Raw genomic sequence first — 14,466 nt, 5'->3', positions numbered from 1 at the left:
AAATATCGCCTTATTGTATTTTTTTTGTTTCTGTCGCATTTTTTCCAACATGTTAGATGATAAATAATCGATACAAACAAACAAACAAACAAAAAACGTTTAAAAAGGTAAATATATGAAAAAGAAAATCTCGACCGCTCTTTGATGGCTGCGATTTCTGCATCGCGAACATTGTTATATTACCATGTTTTACCCATAAAATTCCCCAAAAATCCAACTGTGGCCATTCAAAGCTGTGTCTTGACACTCAGTGATACATGCTACATGGAGTTTTTGGATTGAAACAAAGTAAGTACGCGATAATATCTCGTTAAAGTCATGGCGTCTGTAATTCTGCTCTCACCTCCAGATAGGGTTTTGCTGTTTATTTATTTATTTATTTTCTTTAAAATGCCGTCCTGTTCAAAAATTTTCTTCCCCCAGAAAATTAAGATTTTAAGCTTTCCAATGATGTATCACTCGTGCATATCGGACAATTTTGAAAGTTGGCTAAATTGGGGGTCTCAGAGCGGAACTTCAAGTCACCTGAGTGTTTTCCGCCATATATAATTGGGATTTCCTGGACTTTTTAATGCAGTGGTGGACATGGTTGAAATATTGTCCAGTGCAGCTGCACCTATGCGACATACCAGGACCCACCACAGTACTTGTGCTATCTTCTTATACAAACAACTACAGTAATTTGTATATATATATATATAGTGAATGTGATCAACTTATCACCAAGCTCACAGTGCATTGTCTTCTTTTCTCTGCCGTCTGCAAAATAGCTCTATTCATCTTCCAGAAAAAATGCTGAAAGCACACAACTTTCCTCTACAGGCCAATATCCAGGCTTCATGCAAAGCACTCATCTGCAAAGGCTTGTATTACTACTTCATTGTGTGTGTGTGTGTGTGTGTGTAGTGGGGGTAGGGGTCCACTTCCATGCCGGCAGGTTTATTTGCTACTGCTGCTTTAAGATGTCTACAAATGAAGGTTCCCCCCAGACCCCTACTTTTCCCACCCTTAAGCCATCTGACAATAACGCCCCTCAGAGAAAGTCAGCGTGAGCGCAAGGGTGTCGGCGTAAGCATTTTCTGCCTTGACTGACAGGCCAGTGTTTCGAATCCACTGGGCTGGTCCTTTTTTGATCTGTTAACCTCTCTCCATGTTTCCTCGATAAGGGCAACATGTTTGACACGTGTGAGGAAGAGGTGGCCAAAGCACACGCATTTACCTGGAAAAAGTAGGAAAACACAGAAAGTGAAATGTTCTTACGCAAAAACCTGTAAGCATCAATTTTGCTAATGATAACGTATAAGTTTCATTCCTCCTGTGGCCAAGGTCATAATTCACTTTACTATTGTAGCAACTCATTTTGTCCCACTGAAAATGATTTAAATACCATCAATCTGTTCAAGCTTCCTCCTTAAATTGTTCTTATGTGTTTTTAATAATGGAAAAACAGCACTGCATTGTAAAAATATGATGAAACTAGGGTAATTTGTGTCATGCGTGCACTGAAGTCCATCCCAGATAACTTAGGGTACACCCTTAACTGGTCACCAGGGCACATTTAAACAATTCATACCTACATTCACACTGTAAAATTTAGAATCTTCTTTGAATGTTTTGTAATGTAGACTGAAACTGGAGTATCCAGAGAAAACCAACACAAGCTTGGGGAGAACCCAGCACACAAAGGAACCCGTTCTCAAATCTGTGACCACAGAAACGTGAAGCGGATGTTCTTACCACCCGTTAGACCTTTAAGGGTCTTGACCTTGTGAGGAAGGTCTTGAACTCATGTTCCCTTCTTGCATTCGTGCTTGTTGAATAAAATACGGTAATTGCATTGGTAATTGTTACTTAAAAGTTGGGGTGTTTATAGGTCAAGTACCACTTTACCTACCAATTTCCCTAACAAAGTACAGTCCAGTATTTGTACCAGTTTTGTTCCCAGCACTAAGTATGAGTGAGGCATACAGATGTGATCACCCGAAGTTCTAATCACCCCTTGGCATTCATATAGGAAGGTGGGGTGGAGGTTTAAATGGAGAAAGGACCACAGTGTGAATCCTATTCTTTCTTTCTTTCTTTCCACAAAGAAAAAGAGTTGCTTGATTGGCGAGTGTGGGCGTGGGAGTGTTCCGTGTTTGATGTGTTCCTCCTGATCCCCGCCTGACACTTTGATCTGGCGTAAAACAAAAATATTCCCAAATCCCACAGTCCTGACTTGGTAGATTAGCGGCCATATATGCATAAACATCTAAAGTGGGGCTGCTCAACTAGGGCAGTGGTCAGGTCACATGACTGCACCAACTTCAAGCGAGCCCTCGCATCCAAAACTTCTAAAGGTGTTTATGTTTGTATGTCTGATAATTACCTGGGGCCTGTTTGTTATTATTTTTTCTTAATAAACGAGGGCATTCTCATTTAAAAGCAAAGGACCCTTGTGGTGCTGTAATGGTTCTGGCGTGGGAAATGGATGGTACAAGAAATAATTAGACTGATTAGTGGCTCCTCATATGCGAAACGCCAAATTATGGACAGTGCATCAAGGTGGGAAAAACAACTACTGTTTATGCGCAACTTCTGAGTGAGAAATGAAGAAAGTGGTAGGCTGACCAATTTATACTATAATAATACTAATAATATAGCCCGTGTATGATGTTGTTTTGATGAGATTGAAGTCCAGTTTGAGTGTTCATTAGATGTTAATTAAAGAGCAACTCTCTTCATGTTTGATGCACCTTTGCATATTAGCATTTGTACTCTTGTCTCTTTAATGTCTTGTGAAAGTTGAAATCCGGGGTAAATTGGGGCATTATTTTTATTCTTTCCCTTTTAAATTGGCAATCATAAAAAGAAAAAAAATAACCAATTATTTTTTTGGCTTCTTAACCCCAAAATTTGGAGAGAATGCTAATAATTAATTTGACTTGACTCTTTCCAATAGGAAAACTGCTAATTTCTTAGTAAGGATTTTATTTGACCTTAAAGGTTTCAGTATGTTAATATTATTATTATGAAGAACACACAGTTTGGATTTATAAAGCACAGTTGATCTTTCGGGGTCTTTGGCAAGGCAAGGCAAATTTATTTATATGGCACAATTCAACACAAGACAATTCAAAGTGCTTTACATCACAAGAAGATCATAAAAATCACATTCAATCAATAGAACGTAAAAACAAAGGCAATTGAAACAGGAAATAAAATCATACTTAAAATTGCATTTAATCATGAATAGAATAATAAAAATAAAAAAATACTACGACCACTACTAATAATAGTAACTGAAATCAGCAATGGAGATAAAGCGCAAGAGGAATAGAGAGCAAATAGCTTAAAATATATAGATAGTTATGGATATGCTGTGCTAAATAAAAACGTTTTTAGCCCTGATTTAAAGGAGCTAACAGTTTGAGCATACTTCAGACCTACAGGTAACTTGTTCCAGAGGTGAGGAGCATAATAACTAAATGCTGCCTCACCGTGCTTGGTTCTTGTTCTTGGAACATACAAGAGACCAGTTCCAGATGACCTTAGGGGTCTAGATGTTTCATAGGAATCTAACAAATCAAGCATGTATTTTGGTCGAAGGCCATTAAGTGTTTTGTAGACGAGCAGTAGTATTTTATAGTTTATTCTTGGACTGTAACGATTGTAACGATTTAAAAAACAGTGTAATGTGGTCCAGTTTCCTTGTATTTGTGAGGACTCTGGCTGCAGCATTCTGTACTAGCTGCAGCTTCCTGACTGATTTTTTAAAATGAAGACCTGGAAATATACTGTTGCAATAGTCAAATCTACTGAAAATGAATGCATGCATAAGTTTTTCCATGTCTTGTTGAGTCAGAAGCCCCTTAATTCTGGGTATATTTTTAGGTGGTAATAAGCAGATTTAGTGACAGACTTTAGATGGCTTACATTTATTTGGAGAAAATTCTGGCACATCCATTCATTGATTCGATGAATGCATTTACTCAGGGAGACAAAGGAACTATAATCAAGTGGGGACACAGAAATGTAGAGTTGCGTGTCATCTGCATAGGTGTGATAGGAGATGTCATACTGTTCCATTAACTGAGCTAGGGGAAGCATATAGATGTTAAATAAGAGCGGTCCAAGAATTGACCCTTGAGGGACTCCACACGTGAATTTGGTTCGTTCTGACTGATGGTTTCCAATTGACACAAAGAAATCCCTATCATGTAAATAAGATGTGAACCACTGAAGAACAGTTTCAGTAAGCCCTACCCACTCTTCCAATCTGCTGAGTAGTATGTTGTGATCAACCGTGTCGAATGCGGCGCTGAGATTCAATAGTAGCAGAACAGATGATTTGCCTGCATCGGTATTCCGACGAATATCATTTAGGACTTTGACAAGCATGGTCTTGGTGCTGTGTTGTGGCCGAAATTCAGACTGAAATGAATTTAAAAGTTTTTTTGCATCATAAAAGCCTGGATCTGTTCGAACACAATCCTTTGGGGATTGTTCGTCCACATAAGAGCAAGTACGCACGCACACAATTAAATGATGACACAAAATGAGTCTATCGGGCCCACTTCTTAAAATTTCAAATTTTAGTTTTATTGAATAAAAGTCGGACACATGTCCATAAAGTCTTTTTACAATTTGACAAATGTTCTTAAAACGCATCTATATGCGTGTGTTCACACATTTCTCGTGCCATTGTTGAAAAATGTACACTCTTGTCTCTTTCATCACATTATGTATGTGTGTGTTGAATGTTGCTGAGCTTAAAATGTCCTATCTGTCATAATGAAATATCAAGTGATATTAAGACCTTGCAGTAATTTGAAATATGTTGTTCAACAGTGCACAGCCAGCCTGCTAACTGAATCATGTTTTTATGTGAAGGTCAATCATATAATCGTTAAATGGTAATACTAGCCAAAAATGTCCACCCTGTCAGCGAGCTCATATATTTTGCTCTTGGCTTGTACATACACACACACACACACACACACACACACACACACACACACACACACACACACACACACACACACACACACACACACACACACACACACACACACACACACACACACACAAAAAAAACAGCTTAAACAGCACATGATAAAAATTTTTACAATCAATATAAGGTTCAGTGGAAATTAAGGGGGTGAGGAATGGGTAACATGTTGAAATCTCAAATGCATATTCTAATAGGGTTAAGTGACTCAACTTGAAATTTAGTACTCGACTTGTTTTTTGACTTGAAAACTAGTTAATAGCACGGTAATTACTGTGGACTAGCTGAGACTTACCTATTCCACATGTGACATACAGAACTTCTACTTCTGATTATTCATTCAAACTGTAATACACAATCACAAAGTGATTTAAATATATATAACATAATGACTGAGTGCAGAGAAAAACATCCTATTAAAATATCTCATCAATTGCTTTAGAATTTGTGGACACCCTATTTTACTGAATATACTGTATGCATGTACAAGAAGAAAAATGGGGAAACACATGCTTGACTGCAAGGGGACTTCAATAATTGATTTATTCACATACAATATCTGTAACCCGCAACGCTTAATCTCCGTGCCTCATGTTTGCCCTCAGAGGAGTTGGATGACCTTGTTACAGCTCTCACTGATATACCACCCTTGATTAAATACGGGACACAGTTCTAAACGTTTAATATTAAACTATTTAGCTCCCAATTAAATTCACGGCAAGGAAATTGGATCATAAACTCTTTTAGGGATCGTTAGCAGCCATTAGACAGGATAATGGTGTGGCAATCAAAATCTGTTGGAAAAAATAAAGCAACTTCCAAAGTCTTTTGGTGACTTTGTTGTTTTTGGATCTTTTCCAAGCTGATTAATGTCAGATTGATTGATTTACAGTTGTAATTAGCCTTCTTCGGCTCAGACGCATAGTAATCATATATTTGCTTGCTTGTACTAAACTATTAATTGGTTTCATTAACGCAATCGCTTAATTGAATAACAATTACCAACCTTGGCTGCACCTCCCCCCCTTGTGTTTTCTCGGCAATGATAATGAAAGCAGCATTTTTATCAGATTGCGATTTGGAGTGTTGGACTATGTAATGACAAGTATGATATTGGGCTTGTTAGTTTATTCGAGGGGGGGCTCACTGAGGCGTTGAGATGGCATTGAGTGCTTTGTGTTAAACAGGTAGGCACCATATGCCGCCGTAATCAGCTGCCGAAATCACATTTGGTAGTAAAATTGTCTTCTAATAAAAGCAGCTAGTAAAACAACACGGCCTAATTCAATTTCAGTTCAGGCTTAAAGTGAACAGCTGCGTGTTTGTTGGATTGTTGAACATTCTTGCAAACGCAGTGTTAGTGGACAATGACAGTTTTAACGATTTGACTGTCATCCACAAGTATGTTGGATTTTAAATAAAACAGTCAAATTGATTGAGGGGTCGACTCTCGACTGTATCTTAAGAGGTTACACAAAATTATGACATTCACCATTTATGAATTTATACCAATTTATGTACAGTTTTGAAGGGTTTTCCAAAACAATTGGACAGCTGATATGCCTTTAGTTGCTGCTTGTTTGTGGGTTTCTGCCTTCCCTTTTGTCTTCAGTACATGAAAAGCATGCTCCATTGGGTTGAGATCAGGCCACTTGCCGAGATAATTGTTTGCCTTCAGAAAGACTTGACAACTAAAGTGCGCCATCAGTGACCCTTTCCCCCTCTTCACGCTATCAAGCCAAGAATTGTCTGGAGAAGGCAACTTTTGATTATGATTTTAGCAGCAAGAAGAACAGGATACACATGTGGATGTTGCTGGCATGAGGTTTATGGACAGCGTATGGCCATCTGCTCTTTAGTGGCTGTACAGTCGACTGGTTCTCACCATCTGGCCAGAAAGCGCATGCGTTTATCTTTTCCTCATCCCTTGTTGAGTTGACTCATGCCGGCGACTGTACGTGTTCTAGCCATCGTTGGGCCTTTTCCTTTACACTCAGTGGGTTGAATCTCAAAGGCAAATCTACGCTTTTCGATGATGAGTGTCCGTATTTTAGGCAGTTTTAGGCATACTTTGAACTTGCCGATTAAGGACACTGTGGCCAGGAAGTGGGGAAAAAGCTGACTCTTTTAACCAATCAAAGCAGTTAGAATTAGACAGATTGAAAGATAAATCAACAAATCTATACTGTAGATACAGTGGGACAAATAAGTATTTAGTCAGCCACTAATTGTGCAAGTTCTCCCACTTGAAAATTAATCCTGCAATTGTCAACATGGGTAAACCTCAACCATGAGAGACATAATGTGAAAAAAAAAAAAAGAAAATCACACTGTTTGATTTTTATAGAATTTATTTGCAGATCATAGTGGAAAATAAGCATTTGGTCTATACCAAAAGTTCATCTCAATACTTTTATACGTACCCTTTGTTGGCAGTAACGGAGGCCAAACGTTTTCTGTAACTCTTCACAAGCTTTTCACACACTGTTGCTGGTATTTTGGCCCATTCCTCCATGCAGGTCTCCTCTAGAGCAGTGATGTTTTGAGACTGTCGTTGGGCAACACGGACTTTCAACTCCCTCCTCACTACATGGCATCAAAATGATAACAAGAAGGGGAGCAAAAATCCCAGAACCACCTAGTGAATGACCTACAGAGAGCTGAGACCACAGTAACACAATGCGCTGCCAGGGACTCAAATCCTACACTGCCAGACGTGTCCCCCTGCTGAAGAAAGTAGATGTCCAGGCCCGTCTGCGGTTTGCTAGAGAGCATTTGGATGAGAATGTGTTATGGTCAGATGAAACCAAAACTGAACTTTTTGGTAGAAACACAGGTTCTCTTGTTTGGAAGAAAAGGAATACTGAATTGCACCATACCCACTGTGAAGCATGGGGGTGGAAACATCATGCTTTGGGGTTGTTTTTCTGCAAAGGGACCAGGACAACTGATCTGTGTAAAGGAAAGAATGAATGGGGCCATGTATGAAGAGATTTTGAGTGAAAATCTCCTTCCATCAGCAAGGGCATTGAAGATGAGACGTGGCTGGGTCTTTCAGCATGACAATAATCCCAGGGCAACAAAGGAGTAGCTTCGTAAGAAGCATTTCAAGGTCCTGGAGTGGCCTAACCAGTCTCCAGATCTCAACCCCATAGAAAATCTGTGGAGGGAGTTGGAAGTCCGTGTTGCCCAACGATAGCCCCAAAACATCACTGCTCTAGAGGAGATCTGCATGGAGTAATGGGCCAAAATACCAGCAACAGTGTTTGAAAAGCTTGTGAAGAGTTACAGAAAATGTTTGGCCTCTGTTATTGCCAACAAAGGGTACATAATAAAGTATTGAGATGAACTTTTGGTATTGAACAAATACTTATTTTCCACCATGATTTGCAAAAAAATTCTTTAAAAATTAAACAATGTGATTTTCTGTTTTTTTCCCCCACATTCTGTCTCTCATGGTTGAGTTTTAACCATGTTGACAATTACAGGCCTCTCTAATATTTTTAAGTGGGAGAACTTGCACAATTAGTGGTTGACTAAATATTTATTTGCCCCACTGTACCTGTAGATCTTTTATTCAAGTGAAACTCTTCAGCAGGAGCATTTCTGTTTATGGTACATGGAGACATCTGTTGGCATCAGAGGTGGGTAGAGGAGTCAAATATTCTACTCAAGAGTAGTGTTCCTTCCCAATGATATTAGTCAAGTAAAACTTTTCCTCCCCAAAACTCCAAAAACTGTACTAAAGTAAAAGTAAAAAAAAAAAAAAAAAAGACTGAGTATGAGTAACATTGCGAGTAACTGCTTACAATGTCTGATATTCTTTTTAAATAACAGTATTTTTTTTTTCTTGGCACAACGTCATCTAGGTATATGCAGGGGTGCACATATTTTTTTGCCCAGGTTCTCAGAGGAGGACCTGGAGATGTGACTTGGTCCTCATTGAGCTTGAGAGCCGACCCGCCTGATGCGATAAAATTATGACAAGCTTTAGTTAGAGCCAAATACCTTTTATTAATTATATTAACAATTAATGCCTGATTAACATCAACTGGCACAACAAAATTGCCATTACTTTGAAGTGAAATGTAAAGAAATAAACATAAAAGCAGTACTAATTCAAAATAAAGGGCATTATGCGGCTCCCACATTAACTCCAAGCCTTTGTAAAAGTGGGATGTCCTCCTCCTAATAAGAGCTCATTGAACGTGCATGTTTAGCTTTGTGAAATTCGAGCAAAAACACGTTTGTCAGTGCATGGCGCTGCTCTTCATTAACTTTATTCCGCCACTTGTCCATAGAGTGAGTGGGGTGCTGCCTGACATCGATAGTTTGCTTAATTGCCACATGCCCTGTTTTTTTCGTGCATTTCAAAGTTTGAATGGCTGAAATTCTTGGACCCTACATAAAATGCGCTGCTCTTATCAGCGATTCTCACGGCAAATTTTGTACCACATATCCGTGCGAGCATCATTTGCTTCTAGCTACGGTACCTCCTGCAGCCACTTTTCAGCAAAAGTCCTTTTTTCGGTAGCTCCGGTGACGTCTCTGTCGTCTGTCTGTCCTTTGACGGGGGTGGGGGAACACGGAAATAATTACTCAGTGGGGCCTGCCTCCGACATTTTGAGAAGTGATTATCTCGTGTCCGCCGCAAATACAGTGGTCAGCCATCGGTACGCAAAAGCGTATGGAAGCCGTTGAGGGCCAGCGCGTTTGTATACGTCCAGTACGCATGCGCGCATGCGGACCACTTATGTGCACCCGTGTCTATATGAACTGTTATTATTATACTGTAGTATAACCAATTATATGACCATTTTAGACCAAAACAATGCACAAAATCATTGAATTTAGACTAGAAAAATAAAAAGGAAACATTATCTGTTCCGTCTAAAGAGCATGAGTGCCCTCTAGTGGCTGAATAAATTCTTACTATGAAATTGTAACGATCATATCTTGGGTAAAGTAAAATCTTATGTAGAAGAGAAAAAATGTAACGACTGTAGTGTAGCCCATAGTAGCAGAGAAAGAGTAGAGTTTCTTCTTCACAAATCTACTCCAATAAAAAATATGGCATGGTAAAACTACTCTTAGAAGTACATTTTTATCCAAAAGTTACTCAAGTAAATGTAACGGAGTCAATGTAATGCGTTACTACCCACCTTGGCATACAAAAACAAAAGTAAAGGGAAAGAAAATATCTGTCATTGTCCAATTAGTTGTTGACCAAACTGTAGGTATGTTTTTTGTTTTTAAAATCCCACTTAAATGCCACTGTAGACTGCTTTTCATCAAGTTTTCTGGCATAAAATAAAGACAGGGGGTGGACGAGCTGTCCACTCCACTTTAAAAAAGACAAGAGCACGCACATTGTAGTGACAGCTTGTATTGTGTGTTAGCTTGTGTGTGTGTGTTTAAGAGAGCAGTGGACAAGGCAAAGAATGTGTGTGTTAGGAAAACAGAAAAATAAGGGAAATGTGTGCGAGAAAGCAGGGATGTGTGTGTGCGTGTCCGTGTTACAGTGACAGCTTGTATTCTTCGTGATTAATGATGTGCTGTGTGACTTGATAAGTGCTTCGGAGGACCAACGCTTGTTTCAATTAGACCTTGTGAAGGTCGCGATGCTATGCCGGCCTCTCATTATCATATCCATAATCAATCCACATTATCATAGGGCAGCGTGCAATGGATGTGTGTGATATCTCGGTCACACGCACACACACACTGAGACATCTAATCACATATCAAAACACAATGACATCGTCTCTCATTCAAAAGAGCACCCACACAAACACACACACAGCCTTCACTCCAAGTTGATTTGAATCATAACAGTGGCTGCCGGGACGGATTGTCTGTTCAGATTAAAAGTGTGTATCAGAGAATTAGGCGGCGTTGATGGTGGTGGCATTTCACATCCCCTCTGCAGACACAAATGCCAAAGCATCATTCTGTCTACCCCTCCTTCACTCTCATATAATACAACACACACACATGCACTCATCCAAGACCCTGGGGCTTTTTTAATAGAGGCGAAGCCATTCGTATGGTTTTACCCTTCTAATGAGAACAGATTGAGTGGTATTTACACTTCATCGGCTGTTCTAGCCACCTACACATTCTCCCCCTCGTGTTTCTGCTCACTGGTCAAAAGAGACATTTGGAGAGGAGCAGGAGTTTGGTTGAAGGAACCGCATAAGGCATACAGGTTTGTTGGCAAAAAACAATTAATAGGGTTAAAAGTACCGCCTGGATTGACAAACTATACCGTACTAAAATTTTTATGATTACCGCTACTCTAAAGCATCTTCGGTGTCCTCATCTCCATAATCATTAAAATAAAGCACAATGATGAACTCCGAGGTTTTATAGGAAGTTAAAAATCCTTTGCAATTTTGTTCACATACTAACAGAATAATTAATATCTTGACATGTGTTCATTTTATGTTTTTGACAATTATTTTGTACCATCTTCTTTCATTTGGGGATGCGATTTTGGCATGTCCCAGACTTTTTTTTTTTTTTAATCACAATGTGTGTTGTAAGCAGTTAAATAATACTAAATGTAACTTTCTTTATAAATATGGAGTATCCAGATTCCAGAACTACCGTAATTTCCCAAATATAAGGCGCACCCGTGTATACTTGTAAAATCTAAGGGAAATTATTGTACCCGTGTATAACGCGCACCCTAATTTTAGCACCACTAAATAGAAGAATACAAGAAAACAGAGCTCGTGTACAGATACAGAAATGTCATTTTACTGACTGGTGAAACACAGCACAACCATAGCACATTGGTAGTTAAAAACATTACCGTAAACTGACCATATGTACAGTAATAATATGATCTGATAACTTCTTGAACTTACCAGAATCCAGGAGAAAACAAAACAGATGTGAGTTTTCTTTTAAAGGCTGCTGTATAACTTGCTCGTTTCATCATGATGAATAAATGTTTCCTCCATGGATTGATACGGTAAAATGAAAGTGAGAACGTGAGTCGGAAATCCGAGAGAGCTCATCGCTGTGGACTGTAACAAGAGGAACTATTGTTATTTGGGTTTGAGTTTCCCGAGGGACAGATATAGTTGACGGACACAGGAAGTCTGTGTTGTTACGTTTGTTATGGTCCGAGTTGCGGAGCTGCAATAAACGTTGACTCAAATGAGTTCATGAAACTAAATTCTGTGCTTTATGAAGAGTGAAAAAAGAATTTAACACCGACGAAATCATTCGGCCGATCAGAGTGAAGTATTACCGAAACAAAATGGTGACGTCACGTACCGTAATGGTCGGCAACGGATCGCCACATACGTTTCTTCAACACAACATGGCCGTGTCAATAAAAAAAAAAATTGGTTTGTGTATACAGTGCTGCTCGAAAGTTTGTGAACCCCACAGCGATGGTCAGATTTTTTGTAAAAAAAACTAAAATAACCTTATTAAATGTTAAGTTATACCCAAATCCACAATACTGACATTCCAAATAATGGACTGAAACAAAAGAAATAGTTATATTGTCATTCTTTATTTAACAAAAGTGGTTGATTTAAGAAAAACTCAGATATCATGTGTGCAAAAGTATGTGAACCCCTTCAGTTAATAGGATATTGCGCCTCCTTTTGCAGAGATTACCTCAACCAAACGGTTTCTGTAGTGACTAATCAGCCTCTCACATCTACTTTGGGGGATTTTTGCCCATTCTTCCTTGCAGAACGCAGTCAGTTGAGAGAGGTTTGATGGGCGTCTGGCATGAACTGCTCGCTTCAGGTCCCGCCACAGCATTTCAATGGGATTTAGGTCAGGACTTTGACTGGGCCAGTCCAGAACACGAATCTTCTTCTTTTTCAGCCATTCCTTGGTTGTATTGCTGGAATGCTTTGGATCATTATCATGTTGCATGATCCACCTTCTGCCAAGCTTTAACTTCAAAACAGATGGCGTCAGGTTATGTTCTAGGATTTGACAATATTCCTCAGAATTCATGATTCCCTGGACTATGTGGAGTTGTCCAGGTCCTGAGGATGAAAAGCAAGCCCAGATCTTGACATTCCCACCTCCATGCTTCACTGTTGGGAGAAGGTTCTTTTGGTGGACTGCAGTGTTGACTTTTCGCCAGACATGGCGGTTTTGATTGTGACCAAACAGTTCAATTTTGCACCTACATCAGTTGATGAAAACTCTTTTTAATTTAGTCTCGACAACGCAACTGTTAAAAAAACAAAAAAAAAACTACTGAATTGATTGATTAGGAAATCAGGTTGAAATAATAGAAAATTCCAAAATGTTGAGGGGGTTCACAAACTTTTGAGCAGCACTGTATATAATATACCTGTATACATATTTCTGTCTCCATCCATGGACCCGTTTATAATGCGCACCATGATTTTTCAAGTCGATTTTGGGGGGTAAAAAAGTGCGCGCTATATTCGGGAAATTACGGTAGTTGTTTCATTAAATGACTGGTCAATCATATCAAGTGTATTACTTTTTCTTAACCATCATTAATAATTGTTCACGTGTCCCTAAAATTGATGTTATTATAGGATAACTCTCAGATGTTTTTATTTACAACCAGTAACAGGAACAATGGATCGTTGTAGTGTAAATGCTTATACTTGGGATTTGTAATTTACATCATAATGTAAATTTGTATTTTGTCAAGCTTAACATTTTAACTCTTTCATAATGAAATATCAATTGACACGAAACCTATCAGAAATTGTAAATGCTGCATATTTGTTAAACATTACACAACAGAATCATGTCGCTGTGTTACATTCCGCCATATAGTCATTAAATACTTGCATAAAAAACAAAGTTATTGTCCATCCAGTCAGTAGATTCACATATGTTGCTATTTGCAGCGGAAGCGTTGAGGGGGTCCGGTTTGGTGGCCTCAGCATTGCATCTCTGCTTTTTGCAGACCATGTGGTGCTGTTGGCTTCATCAAGCTGTGATCTCCAACTCTCACTGGAGCGGTTCGCAGCAGAGTGTGAAGAGGATGAGATGAAGATCTGCACCTTCAAATCCGAGACCATGGATGGCATGCCTTCTTCGGGTCGGGGATGAGATCCTGCCCCAAGTGGAGGAGTTCAAGTATCTTGGGGTCTTGCTCACGAGTGAGGGTAAGAGAGAGTGGGAGATCGACAGGCAGATCGGTGCAGCGTCCGCCGTGATGCGGACTCTGCACCAGTCCATGGAGGTGAAGAGGGAAATGAGCCAAAAGGCGAAGCTCTCGATTCCAATCTATGTTCCTACCCTCACCTACGGTCACGAGCTGTGGGTTGTGACCGAAAGAACAAGATCCCGGATACAAGCGGCCAAAATGAGTTTCCTTCGCAGGATGTCCAGGCTCTCCCTTAGAGATAGGGTGAGAAGCTCGGTCATCAGGGTCGAGATGCTACGCCTCTGCGTTGAGAGGAGCCAGCTGAGGTGGCTCAGGCATCTGGTTCGGATGTCTCCTGGACGCC

At 39.6% G+C, this 14,466-nt stretch overlaps 1 protein-coding gene across 3 annotated transcripts in view; it reads right to left on the bottom strand.

The window, feature by feature from the left end:
* Nucleotides 1-14,466, bottom strand: part of bora (bora aurora kinase A activator) — a 28,573-nt gene that overhangs the window by 10,562 nt on the left and 3,545 nt on the right. The gene's annotated exons all lie outside the window — the stretch shown is intronic.

Source organism: Corythoichthys intestinalis, chromosome 10 (genome assembly GCF_030265065.1).
Source record: "Corythoichthys intestinalis isolate RoL2023-P3 chromosome 10, ASM3026506v1, whole genome shotgun sequence".
Taxonomy (NCBI): Eukaryota; Metazoa; Chordata; class Actinopteri; order Syngnathiformes; family Syngnathidae; genus Corythoichthys; species Corythoichthys intestinalis.
The sequence above is the reverse complement of the archived record's forward strand: the minus strand, read 5'-3'. Positions and strand labels throughout refer to the sequence as shown.